At 40.7% G+C, this 19,287-nt stretch overlaps 1 protein-coding gene across 1 annotated transcript in view; it reads left to right on the plus strand.

Moving 5' to 3' along the window:
• The first annotated feature begins 5,536 nt into the window (after positions 1-5,536).
• The window catches only part of DNMBP (dynamin binding protein), a 42,942-nt gene continuing 29,191 nt past the window's right edge, over positions 5,537-19,287 (plus strand). The window contains exon 1 of the mRNA XM_053450534.1: positions 5,537-5,634. The gene's annotated coding sequence lies outside the window, so the exon portion shown is untranslated. The remainder of the gene's footprint in view (positions 5,635-19,287) is intronic.

Genomic DNA, 19,287 nt, shown 5'->3' on the forward strand with positions numbered 1-19,287 from the left:
CCAATGGCCATGTTTGTAGTTTTTATCTCTACGTCGGCTTAATCCAAAAGAAGGGCACCAGGGGAGGAAAGGGGGCCCGGGGACTTGGCTCCTAGAGAGGGACGGTGCTTGCCGACAGGGAGCTTCATGCAGATGGTTCAGTTTATAAATTGCAAATTCTTCAAATTGGTTAAATCTGAAGGGAGAACATCTTCGAGATTGCTTTGGAAAGGTTGAACGTACAAATCCAAACTGTATCTGCTGTGAACCGAGATGTTGTGCGCATAGAAATTAAAAACAGATTGCTGGGGGAGCTTTGCCAAAAACCTTAACCCGTTCATTGCCTGTGAAGCAGCGGTTACGCCTGCGTTGCCTATGAAGCGTAAGCAAAGCAGAACAGATACTGCTGACTTTGAAGGGGTTAGGAAACAAACAGGCCTGTCTCCGGAGGAGCCATGCGCAGCAGTAATCACACCGCAGAACCTACAAAGGTCACCATTAACCCTTTAACTGATAGCGGGACTGTATCTCCACCCAAGACACCCGCACTCCTTTTATTGTCAACGTACCCATCGGACTAATAAATCTCTGTATTGAGCTGAAATTATACAGTCCCGATCAAACAGATCACTTATATACTTTGTAGTTTTTCATTCTTTTGTGCTTTCATACACTGTCTTTTAAATGGATATGTGTAACAATACATTTATTAAATGGTGTATTATAAAACAATGTTTGCTGTCTTTTTTCAGTCACCTGTCTATCCATCTATCCACCAAGTGTTGTGCCTGGTCTCTCTGCTTTGATTCTAGTTACCCAATTAAGATAATCAATCAAGACATGTCTGCTTATACCTTAAGACTCAGACCTTACTAAATCCATGCTCATGTCATAGATTCAGGATAACTTTATGCCTACCCCATGCATGATTGAATTCCTTCCCTGTGTTAACCTCTACCACCTCTAACAGGAGGCTGTTCCACTAAGCTACTACACTCAATAAAGGAATACATACACTATAATTGTACCAGGAACAATTTGATCTGCTGATACCCAATACTGCAGCCGCTCACAGATGGTTCCAGTAAGACCGTCTTTCTGAGTCGCTGTGTGATGTGCCATTCTCTCGCTGAACAAAAGCAAAACACACTTACATGAGGAATTTTATTGTGTTGCGATGAATGAGCCATCATTCTGCCTTTGTGTATAGAGGGTGGAAAAAAACCCTACAGGATCAGATTATCAACCGCATTTTCAGCCTATACGGAACATAGGACTTTAGTGAATGAAATGAAGTTATTAAAATGAATGTCATAAACTTTTCCCCTTTTTATTTGAATAAATTCTGAATATATTTTCATTTTTCAGATAAGAAACGATTGTGCGCGTTAGCTTAGGGTTCCATATTTTTATTGAAATTGTTAAATCACTCAACACCGTACCACAAATGGTATGTATGTTGTGTTTTCATTGTTTAAAATGGACAGGCATTTTTATTTATTGAAAATAAAAAAACAATATTTCAAATCGATATATAAGGGATAGTAGAAGTATTATTAAACACTCATCTACAGACACAAGAAGGCTTGTTTTACCCTCAGAAATCTCATGGTGCTGCCACAACCACAAGGGATTCTGGGTAGGCGCATGCAAATAAGGTTAACAATTACCACCTTTGTCTCTATATCCACTTTATACATGGACCCCTTGAAAGTAATCGCCCGCTGTACAGCACAGCCTTTAGACAAAACTCAGGAATAGGTACAATAGCCAGATCACCACTCATGGACAGCTGTTTCATCCTTAATGGGACTCGTCAGCATGAGGTTGTGATACTGGCTTAATAGTTGAGGCTTGTTTGCATGCGCCTACCCAGAATCCCTTGTGGTTGAGGCAGCATTATGAGATTGCTGAGGGAAAAACAACCCTTCTGGCTTGTCTGGTGTCTGTAGATGAGTGTTTAATAATGCTTCTACTATTCTTTAAATTTAAGTGGAAGGGTTTTCCCGTCACCTTTACCCACCATAACTTATATAATGGTATTTCTTGGCTGCCTCAAGTATCAAGCCTGTGTTATAAGCTCATGCTGATGTGCCTTATTAAGGGTAAAACAGCCAGGCTTTACCATTATATGACAAAGGCTGCACAGTTCAAGGGAGACCATTAGGTCCTGGCCTTCTGGTTGGTTCTGGATGGTCCCTGCAGAAGTTCAAGGGAGAGCTTCTGGGTACTGGCCATCTGGATAGACCCTTGCAGTAGTTCAAGGGGGAGCTGTGGGGCCCTGGCCTTCTGACAGGATCTTAGTGGTACCCCACATAAGTTCAAGGGGGGCTGCTGGCCCCTGGCTTTTTGACAGGATCTGGGTGGTTCCTCACAGAAGTTCAAGGGGGAACTGTGGGGCCCTGGCTTTCTTATAGGATCTGGGCAGTTCCTCACAGAAGTTCAAGGGGGAACTGTGGGGGCCTGGTTTTCTGGTGGAATCTGGATGGTTCCCCCATAGAAGTTCAAGGGGTGACTGCTGACCCTGGCTTTCTGGCAGGATCTGGGTGGTCTCCCACAGAAAAATAAATACCCTAAAGTATGGGTTACTCAACTCAGCTGTCTATGCATTACGACGGACTGACCTCTTGATTGGTACATAACCTACTTGATTGGTACTGTGACTTATGATGTCACCAGTTTAACAATGCATCATGTAGGGTCTTTGTAATGTTTGGTAGCATTATTGACCTTGATAATGCATAGAAAAGTTTGTACATTTCATCCCACAAACTTCTTGTATCGTGATAGATGGAGAAAGAAAACCAGAAACCAAAAACCCAACTGCTAAGGCATAGAATAAATGAGCTGATGTCACCCACGTCCGATATTAAGATAACACTTAGTTTCTGTTTTGCAAACTCCTAATGTAATCATAGCCATTGTTTCAGCAGCGGCTTGTGCAACACACACACACACACACATTACATCAATAGCTCTTCCTTATACACTGGAAATACTACACACTATAAATACACACGGAGTAACCTTAGCCGAGTCGCTGAAGCCTTTATGTCTCTCACTGTTATTGTCACGTTATTCTCCGGTGCCCTCAGGCAGAGATCTTCACTCTAGGAATCCATTTCTAAAGTGACAGGTCTCTTACTTATATAAACTTATGGAGCGCCAGCAAATTACACCGAGAAGAGTAACAATCAACAATAAGAATATTATTGATATTGGAACAGCAAACAGAATGTAAATGGGCTTTAAGAGAAATCCATGGTCAGTTCACAGGTAAAGGTCGGCAATGTGAGACACATCAGCGGCACTGGAACCGTAATGAGTGCCTGGGCAATAATATTTGCACGTTGCTAGTAATAAGGCACCCGAGTACACGGTACAGGCTGTTTCGGGAGGGAGGTTTAAATAACCAGTCATAACAGATGGCAGTGTAGGCACTTACATGTCTTACTGGGAGTGCGAAGGGTAAGCCATCAAGAAATGAAGCTAATGTCACATCAGCTGGTAACTTTCTACATAGAAAATGATTCCTGAGTTAAGTAGGGATATCTTTGGGATTTGAAAAAAAAGAAAGAAAGAAAGAAAGAAAGGAACAGAAAGGAATAAAGGATAGAAAAAGAAAGGGAAAAAAGGAAGGAAAGGAATAGAAAGGAAAAAGGGAAGAAAAGAAAGAAGAAAAAAGATAAAGGAAAAGAAAAAAAGAGAAAGGAAAAATGTTAGTTGATGGATGCTCAGGATGTGCAATCGTGTAACAAACCAAGATTACCACTATGTCCTCCTACATGACATCATACCGCAGTTTTGTGGTGTCATGGAGCAGAACATTGCGGGGTCGCTGTAATCCTGTTCCTTCTGTTTCACATTTTTGCATCTGTTTCTTTATTCTGTAGACACCCCCAGCCCCCACGCCTTGCCGTGCGGTGTTTACACAAATACTTAAACATTCTGCAGAGCTGCTTGAATCCTTTTTTTTACTTGATGACAAATGATTTTCTTCGGCAGGCTAGCATACCGTCGGCATGGACGTGTGCCTGCAGGACGGAACGCAGTACACCTGGCAGCAAAGCATGCAGCAATAAGCAAGTCTAGCTATTTGCTGAATGACGAAACACTGATTAGGGCTTTATTCACTAAATGAGACTTTCCAACACAGTGTCTTGATCATGTACGATAAAAAAACAACCCCCGCAGCAAAGTTCCTTTGCAACAGGTGGTAAGGTGAGACTACACAATGCACATTATACATTATATAGGGCCACCCAAGCCCCTCTCACACGGAGGCAATAGACTCAATAGAGGCAATACAGTCAATTACATAGTGAAGTCGATGAGTTTTACCGAGTCTGCAGATGTATTGTATCAAACTGCTTGAATACAGGTGAACCAGAGGAAGGCAGCAGCACTCTTTGTGGAGGACACTGTATCCTGAGACGGACGCGTCGCCCGCCCCTGTGCACAATATCTTTGCATATAGAGCGTTTAGCAGAACTTCACACCTTTTTTTGGGCCAACTAGAAAAATATGTAAAGTTACATAAACTTCCAGGACCTCAGAAGTTCTTCATTTTGTTTTGGGCTGAAATAGCTACATCAAGGGCTGGACCGTTGTACCAGGAAACCTGGAGGTTTCCTAGTATGCTGGCTGGTCCGAGGGCCAGGGCCCTGCTGATGTCTATGTGGCCTAACGCAGGCCCGCAGCCTATCGCTTCCCATCATCAGCATTACTTGGCTGGTCCCTGGACCCGAGAATTCTGTAGGTGAGGTAAGGGGGTGCGGGAGGGTGAATGGGTGAGTAAATGAATGGATTTATAGGCGTTTGGGGGCAGGAACGGCACAGGCAGGCTGCTTAGGGAGCAGAGGTGGCACAGGCAGGCTGTTTAAGGGGCAGAAGTAAACAACACTGATTAACACTGGTGGCACAGGCAGGCTGTTTAGGGGCAGAGACGGCACAGGTAGGCTGCTTGGTGGTACAGACAAGCTGCTTGGGGGCAAAGGTTGCCGAAGGTGGCACTGCGGGACAAAAATTGGACTGGGGCCCTGTGGTTTTTTAGTTATGCCCCTGGTGTGGCCACGCAATAAAATACATGGGGCTGGTGTCCAAATATTCCCATGCTTTTCATTCTCAGTCCTGCCCCGGCTACATCCATTTTACAGCACGTGAGGGGCAAGTAAAATCATCTGCCTGCCGTTACTGCAGCCCAAACCTCGTGATTAACCATTAACTATAAGAAATGTGTGCATTATTCACATGAATGATTTATTTTCTTATAGCTGCCCCCCCCCCTGGAACCTAGAGATACAGGAGCCTCCATATACTGCGGGTCCCGTGCCAAGAGGTTGTGCAGCAGCGGAGGCCGATCTGTTACTCCTTTACTAATGGGCTTTCCCTGTATGTGCATACGGAGGGGGGGGGTATCTTAGAGGGATGACAAGAGCCCCCGACATACACGGCGTGGCTGAGGGGGCAGACTCGGGGTGGAAACGATCTCCGTGGATGGGCGGAGAGGGAAGGCAGCGCTGGGAGGGGGGCTGTCCCATGACCAGCCGGGCGGGGCTGCGCTGGGCCGGATTGACTTGCTGGAGCCTCTGCTAGGGGAGGAAAGTGACAGCCTGACCCAGGGGAGGACGAGCGGAGCAGGGGAGCTGCGTGCAGGTAGGGACCCTACAGGAAAGGGGGACCCCCAAAGGAGGACACGGGGCCCCTGGGTGGAGGAGCGGGGTCTGTGTGCGGGGAGACCGGGGACGCTTTAAACCCCATCGGGACTAATTGATCCGGGGCTGTATGTAGATGATCATCAAATGTCACCCCCGCACACCCCACCGCTGTTTGGGGCGCAGGATCTGCTCTCACGAGGACCCCCCTCCGGAGCCCGCTCGGGGCTTCATTCTGTTTGCAGGGAGAGGGTGCAGTATTTCGACTAATGATGTGAAAGGAACAGCAGGGTGTAAATAACTGCCCATCCTCCCATGGTACATACAGGCAGGGGCGGAAAAACTACTTGTGAAGAAGGACTTTGCAGGGATTGGAGGACCTCAGCTGCTGCAGAATCTCTTGTCAGCGATCACCTCAAATCCTGTAAAGCGTAAGAAGGGTCAGTGATGGCCCCGGCGGTGTCGTGCTGTGTGACTGGTAGGATGACAGTCCTCGCTGTGAAGTAGTGTCAGCCTGGCTTTGTTTTTTGCTTTCCGAGGATACAATTTATTAACATTCTTATGTGAAAAAGCAGATTCCCCCCCATTGATGACATTGTTGTAGAACCCGAGACAAGTAGGGTCTTCTCATAAACCTTCTCCTCCTTCACACAGCATACCCCGATGGCAGGTGCCATGTGCCCTGATGGTGGGGGCCCACGTGCCCTGATGGCAGGGGCCACAGGGCATGCTCCCTGGTTCTATGACGCATCTTGGGCAGCGGCCGCTCTTAGCCACTAGTTATTGCTCTACTCGTTAACATTGACATAGAATGGTGTCGGACATTCAGTGCTTGTTGACGAACTCTATGCTCTATTTTTTAAGGGAATTCTTAATTGTCATGTGACTTAAATGCAGAGTCTGATAGGTTGTTGTCATAGAAACGGAAAACGATTCTATTTGTGTAGAAGCCTAAAATTCGGTGGCCTACATATTTATCTAGAAAATCATCCCTGCATATACTAATTATTCTTTTTTTAGATTATATATATGCCGAGAAACTGTATTTGCTTGAGAGAAAAAATCATCTGAAAAACCCAACTTCTAACCGAAGTCGACTTTTATTCAGCACAGCCGACTAAGCCTAGTGGCTGATCACTTACTCTCTCACGTGCTCTCGCACTCTCATTCGCTCTCGCACTCTCATTCGCTCTCGCACTCTCATTCACTCACAATGTCAATGTCTCGCTATATTCTCTGCTAACCGTTTCCGTGCCCCTGTCTGCTTTTCCGCAGTTCCACTTCTTCTCTTGCCTCTTCTTGTTCTTTCTTCCTCCGCATCTCCCCACCCGCGGAAGAACCTGGATAACAGAGCTGATAGCAGGGAGAAGCGGAGGAATTAAAAAGACAGAAGACAAGGAAAGGCTAGAGAAGAAGCGGAAGTGGTCGGAGGAGAAGTTAGGGAGACATTGATAGAGAGCGTGAGAGTGTTAGAGAAAGTTAGCGTGAAATAAAAAAGTGGTTTTGAGTTTTTTTCCATTATCTTATATTCAGGCCTTTTCTTTTTTTCTTTCGTTAAGATCCAAAGTTTGAGGGTCGTCTGATAATCGAGCAAACCCCGTATTTCAAAGAGCTGTGCAGTAGGAGGAACACTCACTACGGAGGAACAGGTTCTGTGCGTGGATTCCTAGTACAAGAACCGAGAGGATCAGATACATTATTCTGTTTGTGTATCTGAACCCCTTACCTGCACCTGAGCGTGGGTTATAATAAGGTACCCTAAATGAGATTATAAAGATAGGATTTAAAGTCATTTACATATATTCTGCATTATTGCAATAATTCCAATATAAGTAAAATATATATACCCTAATATAAATATACCCCAATATAAGTACAATATATACCCCAATATAAGTGCAATATGTACCCCAATATAAACATATGTACCCTAATATAAATATATATACCCCAATATAAGTACAATATATACCCCAATATAAGTACAATATATACCCTAATATAAATATATATACCCCAATATAAGTACAATATATACCCCAATATAAACATATGTTCCCCAATATAAGTACAATATATACCCTAATATAAATATATATACCCCAATATAAGTACAATATATATACCCTAATATAAATATACCCCAATATAAGTACAATATATACCCCAATATAAGTGCAATATGTACCCCAATATAAACATATGTACCCTAATATAAATATATATACCCCAATATAAGTACAATATATACCCCAATATAAGTACAATATATACCCTAATATAAATATATATACCCCAATATAAGTACAATATATACCCCAATATAAACATATGTTCCCCAATATAAGTACAATATATACCCTAATATAAATATATATACCCCAATATAAGTACAATATATACCCCAATATAAACATATGTACCCCAATATAAACATAGGTACCCCAATATAAGTAAAATATATAAACCCCAATATAAGTAGAATATATACCCCAATATGTACCCCAATATAAGTACAATATATACCCCAAAAATAAGCTTATATATAAGCAGTGTAACACACAATATAAGAGTGTGGCAATGCATTCAACAAGAAGGTTTATACAGGATGAGTTCTGAAAGATTAAGCTGTAACAGTATCACGTTATACTCAGTCCTATTAGTTGTGGCTGATGGACGGAAATAGATCTGCACGTGTCTGATCCGCTCAACGAGATAATCATCCCGATTCTAGAAGGGTAGCTGAGTGCGAACGAACCTCACACCGCCGCTCTATTGTGTGATTCTGTGCCAAGGCAGCACTATTATTATTCAGTGTATCATGAAATAACTCCTCGATGGCAGTCAGTGGGAATGGATTCAATTGTAAAGACAGCACTAAATTGTAAAATATTTGGCAGCTGCAGAAATATTCCTGAAAATGCAATTATTTTTTAAGGACACTATAACGAGAATTTTCTCAATTGAAAAGATGAAGTGTCACATCTGAGTTTAATGTCCCATGCGCTCTCGTAAATAATGATTGCATATGTGTACTTTTAATATAAATTCTTTAAAAAGTTTTAAAACAATTAAGTATTTTACACTTTCTTGCCTCCTCCATAGTCAACCGCTTCTCGACACTGATTGGCTACTGAAATCAGCCAATCAGTGCCAGGAAGGTGCTCCCATTGATAAACACCTAGAAGTGCAAAGGGTTTGGCCCAGAATCTCATGGTTTTAACACAAATATGAGGTTGTCGGGGTGAATTATCAAATTTTCGGGGCCACGCTTTCTAGAGTTGACATCTTTGTATTCAGCTCTGAGCTTTTCATGCTGGGACATCACAGTTCAGATCAAGTCTCGCCTCATTCATCATTTTAAAGGGAATGCTTAATTATTGTTTTTAAAACACTGTAAAATACAAGATTATCAACAAAGCTCCGTTTTTTTTTTACTTTGTGTAACTTTCCCTTTAAAGGGACATCCACCTGCAATCCAGGCATCGTTTGTTGGATGAGTTGCAGGATTCCCAAAATGCATCTGGCAGTTATATATTAATTGTAAACAGGTATTCTAATGAAAAACACTTTTACATCTTAAATATATAACTCACATCCATAAAAAAGTTACGTACTGTTCTCCTGTATGTACTGGAACCGTGCAGGGGCTCTGCATATACTGACGTCCGTCTACTCCCTATAGATCTGGCAGCAAGTCCAAGTCTCAAAGCGGTAAGAAATACCTCAAAGCATTCCTATCATACCCCGCAGGTGATAGAGAGGTCAGCCCACCTCATTTCCCAATAAATGGTTTTTATTTTTCACGTTTATCTTCAAGTTTCACTTTCAAGTCACGCTGAATGTTTAGATTTATCAGCAGAATGTTATTTTACTGAGATAAAATATTTGTGTACATGGTGAGAAGAAAGCATAGAACTTCTTAAAGAGACTGCTTGACGTCCCCGACACACAGAGTAAAGAAGAATGCATATTAAAGTGTCCTGTGAGTACTTTAATATATATAATACAAAAAACACTTACTTGAGGTAGTAGCTGCAGACCTGCTGCTGCAGCTGCCCTTTTCCTGCGTGGTCTGATAATTCTTGCCACTGATTGGCTGCCTGAAACAGCCAATCGGAGACAGGAAATGTCTTGCATTGAAAGCAACGGGAACTCTTTCCAGGGGTCTGAACAGAGCTGGTACTGTAGCTGGAGTGCATATAAAGGCTGAAGCCCCCCTTTGAGTCTTAACAAAGTGATGCTTTGTAGAGCTATGAGTGCAGAATAATACAAATTTCTGTTCCATTTTGCTGTGAAAACTATATTTTATGGAGAATCACAGATAACCAGCATTTTCACTTTATTTTCTCTTTAAAAAGACAGTCTCCATCAATTGAGATACTTTCCCAATACAGAAATAAAAACAAGCCTCTTTCAGCTGGCATAATTATTAGAAATGGAAAAGTTCAAGCATTTTGTCACGGCCTATTCATAAAGATTGCTCATCTATACCGTGAATTCACTCCCCCGTTGCCCCACCAATGTTGGGTTCATAAACCTTCTATTGTGAAGGGTCGAGATTCCAGCATCATAGCCCAGACGTGTGGGCCTCTTCTGTGTGCATACATAATGCGCTATCTGAACGTTTTCCAGCGTCAAATATTAATGAGGTTCATGTTCTTCACGGAGACATCAATACTGTATTTTCCTTTGTCGATACCCATTGGAGTGTTTTGGATAGATCTTAAAAGACTCTACAAGTTGCTAGCTGTCATAGTTAACCACACTTTTCCATATCATATACAGTATATTCACGATTATAAAAAGACCCCCAAACTTTGGATCTTAAGAAAAAAAAAGTCTGAATATGATGAAAAATGGGGAAAAAATGAAAAAACACTCTCGCACTCTTACTCTCTCTAACACTCTCTGTCAGTGTCCCCCTGTCTCCTTTTCCGCAGCTCCACTTCTTCTCTTACATGTGATTGCTGGTTAAAATCAGTGATGAATGTTCATACCGCCACTGAATATCCACCCTAACAATAAGTCATCAGAGATAAGCGTGTACATTCGATGCCATTTGTGATCCTAAAAACATCTGTTGTATGGCGTTCCATCTCAGAAACCCTGTCCATTTGGGTAGATTTTTCTTGCAGTAATTGGACGTGAGACTAAATAACCCGTCAGCAATAAACGGATATTATGAGCTGGTCGAGATGTTTAATACGCTGGGGATAATTAATTTATAGAAAAGGGCTTTGCAAAAGAAAGGAAATTGTTGGAATTATTTCCAGAAGAATAGATTGTGTTCCAGAAAGTGTTGCAACAACATAAAATGAAAAAAGATGTTCTCAAGCAGATTTCACAGTGGAGAGGAGGGTGGCGAGGAGTCTCGCGGCTGCTAACATAAAATTGTATTATTTTCTAATGTCATTGTTCCAAAACTAATCAATTCGTTATCAGCTTTGGGTGCTCTCAGGGTTTCTACACTAGTCAAGGAATTTTAAAGTCCCATCATCTGAAGATGACTTCATGTTGTTCACTAATTTCATAATACACTGGCCTGCCACCTGGTACATATTTAGCATTGCTGGTGAAATCCCTGCATGAACACAGGTGACTCAGAATATTTTAATGGAATAAGAAACTGGGGTCTCCAAGCCAACGTTAGTCCACTTGGTGACAGCATAATTACCATGGACGTTTAAAGAAGAAAAGTATTAAGATGCCAAGGCTCATATATGTCCTATGTAGCTGCCATCTACTTAAAAGAAGGCAGTAATGTAAACCAAGTGACAGGTTGCGCATGGAAATGAAAGAAATTTAACAGCACAGCAACAAAATCTGCCGTTAACCCTATATTTTTCATTACTCATTTTCATGAGTGTTTTGGTCATAGTAGAAAAGTTCCTTCAAACACCACTATTTGGGATGTTGGGAATGCATGCATTTTATTCGACAATAGACTTCATATGAAATATAAAGAACCCGTCTGTTATATTCAGGATTCTAGACTAGAGTTCTAAGCATCTTCTGACAATTATGTTTAAGTCTGTTGCTTAAAATGTAATTTTCCTAAATCTTGCATAAATCTTTTAGAAATCCATGTGATTTGTGTAACTTAAGTTGTACTTTTCTTCTTTATTTGATCTCCCCTGAAATCCACGAGCTCTTTGACTATAATTACCCAGTTGACGTATTTGTTGCATGGCAGTTACCACGCGACATGGTCGTAGAGTTTGCCTTAAATATACCTTTAGCTTTCTAAACGAGGAGATACATCTCACAAGCGCATTGGCGCCAAGAACAAACTATATATTTCTCCGGCAGTAAATGGGCACTGATTCTGTTTGAAACCTTTTTTAGAATCCTGAATTGAAATGTGGGAAAGGTTCATGCCTCCCCGTGGCGTTCTCCAGTACTGAAAGCGCTTTTCAGGTCCGCGTGCCAGTAATAGACAGATCAGTTGGGGTTAGACCTGCCAGGAGGGCTGTCCATGTAAAAAGCTGTGCGTTGTGACTACGAGATGGTTCTAAAGCGAGAAAGAAGCCAGCTGAATCAGCAGCAAGAGCTGCAATGGCTTTTGGCCTGGTCACACCGTCCTCTTCTGTAGCTTGTTTATATTGTTTACAAGCTTTTTTTTTTTTTTTTTTTTTTTTAGCTTTCCTGGCATTCCTAAACAATAATGGTCCCATGACTAGCTGTCTGATCTGAGGCAGAGACACGCTGACCTTCATGATATGGAGATACAGAAGGATTCTACACTAGGAGTGAACAGGGTTCTGAAGATGACCCAACCAATATATCCACAGCATTCTAGAATGCCCTTTATTTGGAGGACTGTACATATATACATTACTGTACTTTCTATACATTAGGGCTGGATGTAGTCACCTGGCGTGTGTAAGAAGGGGTATGTTCCTTACGTACATTCGAGCAGATGTACACAACTCAATTGCTTGAGGGCCTTAAACAGGGCAGGAATTCTGTTTATTTAATCAGTATTTCCCTCTATTTAGCTTACTCTCTTTTTTTCCTTTTCACATTTTTTTTTTTTTTTTACATTTTATTTTCCTCAAAAATATTTGTGGAAGGGGGTTTTAATCCCCCCCCCCAAAAAAAATAAAATTTTAGAAAGTAAAAAGAAAATTAGTTGACCAGTATATATTTCTATGGCATTTACTGGTATATACTAAAGAATCGGTGAATGTGAAGGTACTAAAAGTTACTATTTTCTTTAGCATGGATGAGAAGTGCTTGAACGTGTCTCTGTCTGCTCCGGGCTGAATCACTTACGATCGTAAACATGCTGAAACTCGGACGGCTTTTTCTCTCTCTCCGGGGCTAAGTTGCTAACGCCCAAGATGTTTCCTTTTCCAAGATGTCACTTGCGAATATATAAAGGGAAAATGTTCTGTGTAGTAACGTGTACCGTTCTAAGCCAGCATGTCGTCAAAACGTTCTATATTATTACAAGTTTTTTTCCTCGCTTCTTGCTTAAAGTTTCCTTTTCTTTTTGAATCTCGCATTTGCTGATAGGAGATATGTCTCTCCTTATGCTCATAGACTTATCTCGCTGTGATAACTCTACAAATAATGTGTGAAGGGTACAATAGGTTGGAGATATTTGATCCCATTATACAATGGAGTCTGTAGTATGTGGTTTTTATAAGATAACATAAAAACAAGGAAGGCTTTCTTTCTCTATACTGCAGACCCCCCCTGTACTTAATGTTTAACACATGTCTTTACTTGTATTACCATTTAGCTGTTGTTTTATGTGAAGTATCTCGGTATGTGGACTTTTTGTTTCTTAATGTCATTTAGTTCTTCATCCCCGAAGAACACAATGGTGCTTTTTAAATAATAGTAATATCAGACTGTACTTAACATTTTTGTTTTAGAAATGGAAGGCAGACTCTGAGGTTAGAGTGTGGAGATGGAGGCATAGGTAATGATTCTCAAGAGCCAAGGCATTATGCCTTACACTGTTACTTGTGTAGTAAAAATATTATATATATATAAATATATATAGACAAAAGTATTGGGACACCTGACCATTACACCAGCAGGGACTTTGATGACATCACATTCTAAATACAGAGACATTAATATGTAGTCGGTCCCGCTTTGCAGCTATAACAGCTTCCACTCTTCTGGGAAGGTTTCCACGGGATCTTGGAGAGTTTCTGTGGGAATTGTTGCCCATTCATCCAGTAGAGTATTTGTGAGGTCAGACACTGATGTTGGATGGGAAGGCCTGGCTTGCCTCGAGCGGCATGAATCTCTTGTAGTATTTTAAATGGTTAATTTTGAATAGTCTTGGGGTCAGCTCTTTTGTAAAGGTGGGAGGAATGTTTATATGTCTCTCCTGCTTAATAACCCGTTTCCCATATCGTCTCATGCCCTGGCTGTACACAGGTGTCTATCGGCTCTAGTATTGGATGACCGTGACCTGTAAATAATTGATTAGGTCTCTATTCAGAGAAGCAGATAAGCTCCGCAGGCTTCTGGAATTAGAAAGGCTCTCGTGTCGCCTGATAACAGCTAGATTTTAAATGGAAATAAAACAGGTCAATAAGAAGCGTCTGCTGTATCTGATCGATAAAGTTGGAGAGGAGATGACTTTTGTGACATTATTGTTTGTCATAACCAGCCCTATACACTACCTTTCAAAAGTTTGGGGTCACTTAGAAATTTTCATTGGTTTTTGAGGGAAAAGCTAATTTTGTCCATTAAAAAAAACATGAAATGGGCCAGAAACTATTGTAGTTGGCAACAGCGGATTTGTAATGGAATATCTTCATAGGCGTACAGAGGCCCTTAATCACTCCCATCATTCATATGTTCCAGTGGCCTGGTGCGTTTGCTAATCCAGGTTTAAAAGGTTTAATTGATACTTCTGCAATTATGTTACAGCTAGAAATGACCTTTTCTCCATGAAAACAGCTCAGTGACCCCAAACTTTTGAACAGTAGTGTATATAGGTGTTTGCTACAGTATTTGGTAAAAGTCGTATAGAAAATTACTTCTTTTTCTACTGCAGTGCCGTATACAGTAATGTTATTAGCATTGCAGAAAACTCTTATTTTAGTTTATTTTGCTCCAGTAAACTTTGTTTCTCCGTAGACCTGGAGGCGGCCGTTGTTGTCAGTCATGTGATATTTTAGGTGATTTTCATGCTCAAACACCACACTGAGCTCATTTTTATGACAAAGCTATGAACTCCATAGGCTTTTATTAGTCAGAGAGTCTAGCTGTGTGATTAAGACCGAGCCATTCTGTTATTTACCACCAGGCAGTATGGTAAGGATTCATTATTTGTCCAGCAGACTGGGCTCAGATAACAGAGCTAGAACACATACAAATGGCTAACATGCCGCTGTCTGAAAACATTGTGTTATCTGAAAACTAGGATCATTTTAAAACAAAAAAAAAAAAATACAATATTTTTGAAAACTAATTTTTTAATGGGGAATAGTTATGAAAATGGTGGAAGGTCCTCTTTAAACGTACTCTTTTTTTTGTCGGTCATTGAAATGACTTAATTTTGACCAATAACTCCAGTTAGAGGGATAAAATGCATTTTCAGTGCCTGGTCTGAAATATGAGACTAAAACAAAGAGCCCTATTATTATTTCTGCGGACTGAAGGCATGGTGTAGGTCTTGCCAATTATATTGTCACGGTATTATTTAATGGTACGTAACCAACGCTGATAGAACTATGCCCAAAAATCACCTATTGGCATTATGTCAAAATTTCCCAATCTTTCAACAGCGAAAGTAGCTGTATATTATTACTCAAGCAGTATAAAAAGGGTCTAGCAAAATGTACAAATAGTATCAATGTGCAGTGTATTACTTTATATCAAAGATAAAACAGTCACCCTAGAACCTGGAATTTAGATTTTAGGGGATAAGTGGCTTGACCTCACTCTGTGATCTAGGTGGGCTTCTAAGTAGGCTAGTTAAGCTAAAAAGACAAGGATCATAAAGGGCATTTCCCTGGGGTAGAAGGTTCTTAGTAGAGATGTAAAATGTAGAAGTGTCTCATGATAGGAGGTGATCATAACATAATGTGTGACCAGTAACTATAAATCTCCATGTGTTTTTCCTGCTCGGAATCCCAACTTGACAGCCGTAGCGGACGGGACATCTTTGTTTATACTGTCCAAGTACAATTATAAATATTCATGTCTCTGGGCCAGTCTGTCTTCTCTCCCGTTATCCCGCTTTTTCCAGGTTTGTTCCAGGACTCACTAAAAATATATTTCTTGTACTTGTATTCGTCTAATATCAGTCAGGTGATTAGGGGTTTCTCCAAGTAATAAATAACGAAGGGTTTTAAACTGGACCACGAGTCAAAACCAAGGCAGATGGGGAAAAAGTATTCTTGGCTAAGCCCGATAGCTCTTTACTAATAGGTCCATAAAGAAAATTATTCAAAGAGTATTTGCAGCAAAGGCTTCAATTAAGTAAGGAAGGGGAATATTTCCGTAAGGCTAGGTTTCCACTTGGGTTTTTGTCCGGCGTTTTTTTCTTGATGAAAAACGCTAGGAAAACTGCCAAGAAAACTGCCACTGCATTTACCTGCGTTTTGGCGTTTTTTCTGCAGTTTTTTCTGGCGTTTTAGCCTTTCTGTGGAAATTGCTTTTTTTGACCTTAGGCAGTTTTTCCAGCCTTTACAAGTTAGAAGTTTCACCCAGCTAAAAGGGATTAGGATAAATGGCAAGTATCTGCCCTCTCCTGATGTCATTTACTTGGTAGACCCTTTTGTCTCTTTTCTGTGGTTTGTAAGGCATGCTTTATTTCGAATGTCTGCTCCTCTGGGAAGATTGGCCCCAAATGATGGTGCAAATTGTTTGCTGTTGCTTTTGGCACGCAGGATCCGGTTGCGTATGTTTGTTTGTAATGGCATGTTTGTTCCAAATGGTGTAAAATTCAATATGAACCAGTCCAGGACTTTGTTTTGTGTGAAACTGTTTGTTTTCAGCCTATTTCTCGTAGGACACACAGATACTGGGTCCATCCTCTGCATTGTAACTGTGGAAAAAACGCCATAAAAAACGCCAAGGCAATAAACCCACATGGCTTTTTCATGGCGTTTTTTCTCTCCCATAGACTTCTATTGGAGAAAAAAAGCCAAGATTTCTTGCAAAAAACGCCAGAGTGTCAACATGCTGCAGTTTTGAAAAACTGCCACAGAGCCCAAAAAAGCAGAAAAACGCCAAAGAGGACTGAAAAAACGCCAAACAGAAAAACGCCAAGTGGAAATGGCATTTTGCGATTTCCCATTGAATTACAGCTAACATCTGGCTGCAGGCGTTTTTCACAAAAAAACGCCAGGTGGCGCTATTGGCGTTTTTATAGGCGTTTTTAGCATAAAAACCCAAATGGAAACCTAGCTTTACAGACAGGGGAAGGGTGAAGATTTAAGGGCTGATCTATATAAATTTCCCATTAGGGTCATGTGTGTGTACCTTTGCATTGTATAAACAAAATAAAATATACTATTCTAGTACTAGTTGCTGTTTTTTCATTAAGGTAAAGAGACGGTATCTCCAGCTTTATTTTTCTGTGGATGTTTCTGAGATTTTCTGGCCAAAGTGAAACCGGAATCTGCTCGATAAATCTCTTGGCAATGCATTTTCATTGCGTGTCATTGGGAATTCTCATCAGCGATACAGGCTCGCTTTTTTTATAATATTGAAGAAATTGATCATCGCTACTGATTGACTGAACCGCTAGATATTTTGTTAAGGTGTCCTGCAGTCAGTAAGATGTTTAACTCCTAAAGACAGATTTTGTTTCCTATAATCAGAGCGGCCATAAATCCGCCAGAAACAGAGAATCTGTGTCTGTTGTAGAAGCACCACGTGATGATTTTTGATCTTAAAAGTCTCTTTCTTGGAATATTGTCCCTTCTGCTGTGAGTCTACAGATGCAGGAGTTAATCAGTTTGAGGAATGCAGCAGGAGCTCTTAATGTATAATTTAATGAAATCAGAGAGTTCATAGAGACAGCACACAATGTATTCACAGACTGCACATAGCTTGGATATCAGTCGTTAGAATGGTTATGCAGTCTATCTCAGTTTCTGAATGGGTGTCAGGGGTTAATTATTGCCAAACTCATCACTGGTAAAGATGATACCTTTATTGGCTAACTAACGTATAATGGATTGCAAGCTTCCGAGACTATCTAGGTCTCTTCTTCGGGCGTAATATGGCCAATAAAGGTATCATTTTTACCAAATGTGTTAACATGTATAAAGCATTCGGTTAATTTGCTGTTATAGCTTTACACGGAAATATGTTTATGAAATAACGGTGTCCATTGGACCGATGTATTGATTTGTTTGAGTCCCCGTTTCCAAGATGTGTCTGAGATGGAAGAAAGGTTTGGCTCCTTGTGTATAAATATTACATTAAGCCGTGTAAAGCTATATCCATAGGTAGGTGTGAGTGTAACTGACAGATGGAACGTGCTAACACATTCTGATTCCAAGCCCCCCGACCTTTTATTAAAAAAAAAAGACAGTAATACTTTTTACTTAATTGGAATAAGGGAGGCTTTATTACACAAGCTTTAATCAATAACATTTGTTAATACTTATATTTCTACACATTTATAACACGCAAATAAATAATAAATCAGAGAGGTGTGTATATGTGTGTGTGTGTGTTCACATGTATAATGTAGGACTCCGAGAGTAGTGTGCTTCTTAAGATGTATACTCTGGGGCAATTTTTTTTATTGTAGGGCATCTTTCGCCACTGGTTGTCTTCTGTGTTGGTATCACAGGAGGAACTGTTGGTGGAGAAAACCTCTGCTGCTTTAGATGAAGCCTTTTCACCGTAACTTCTGTTTCTCCGAACTTGGCAACGAGGTTTCGCTGTAAACTTGGTTACCGCTTGGTCCGCTATAGTCCCGGATCTTGCATGGTCCAGTATGGCGAGACTTCTCTAAGTTGAACTTAGTTAAATTCCATGTTCCATTAATGCATAGTAACCAGACTGGTTTCAAGTTTTATAGGAAAACCATGTTTTTGTTTGTCCATGGCTACATTTATTTTTTTTGCTTTTTGCTTTTTGCTTTTGCAACTAAAAATGGACTGTTCTTAGTTTTTTTATTGACATACGCTCGGTTCTTCCTAATGATGAGAAGTCAGCATTTGACTTTCACAAATCATTTAATAAAAAAAAAAGTACCTTTACGGCAAAATGAGGACAGAGATATAGTCTCCTTGCTGAATATTTAATATTATCTGATACAGAGTAGACTGGAGAGCCTCGGGATAGGAACTAAACCTTGCACATGATTAGCTGAGCTGAATTGTGTCCCGGTATTTTATTGTTATAATAATCTGGTCCTCCCCCACACATCTGTGCCATTACTAAATGTGCGGTTCTGGCTGGAAAGAGAACGCCTTTGGCGCATTTCCCAAATAACTTTGCAGCCAAAAGGCCCATTGGCTGCTTTGGAGGGATTAATTTTTTCTTTGGATTTCATGTAATTTAGATTTGTAAGATATGTCTATTAAATGTGAAAACTACAATGTGTGCGGCTACAGATCCTGAGATATGGAGAACAAAGTGGGCCTTGGGATGTTACAAGATGAGACAAATGCTTTCAGGCCGCAGCCACGAATTCCGCGTGGATATTGGTTGT

The sequence above is a fragment of the Spea bombifrons genome, chromosome 11, assembly GCF_027358695.1.
Source record: "Spea bombifrons isolate aSpeBom1 chromosome 11, aSpeBom1.2.pri, whole genome shotgun sequence".
In the NCBI taxonomy this organism is placed as follows: Eukaryota; Metazoa; Chordata; class Amphibia; order Anura; family Pelobatidae; genus Spea; species Spea bombifrons.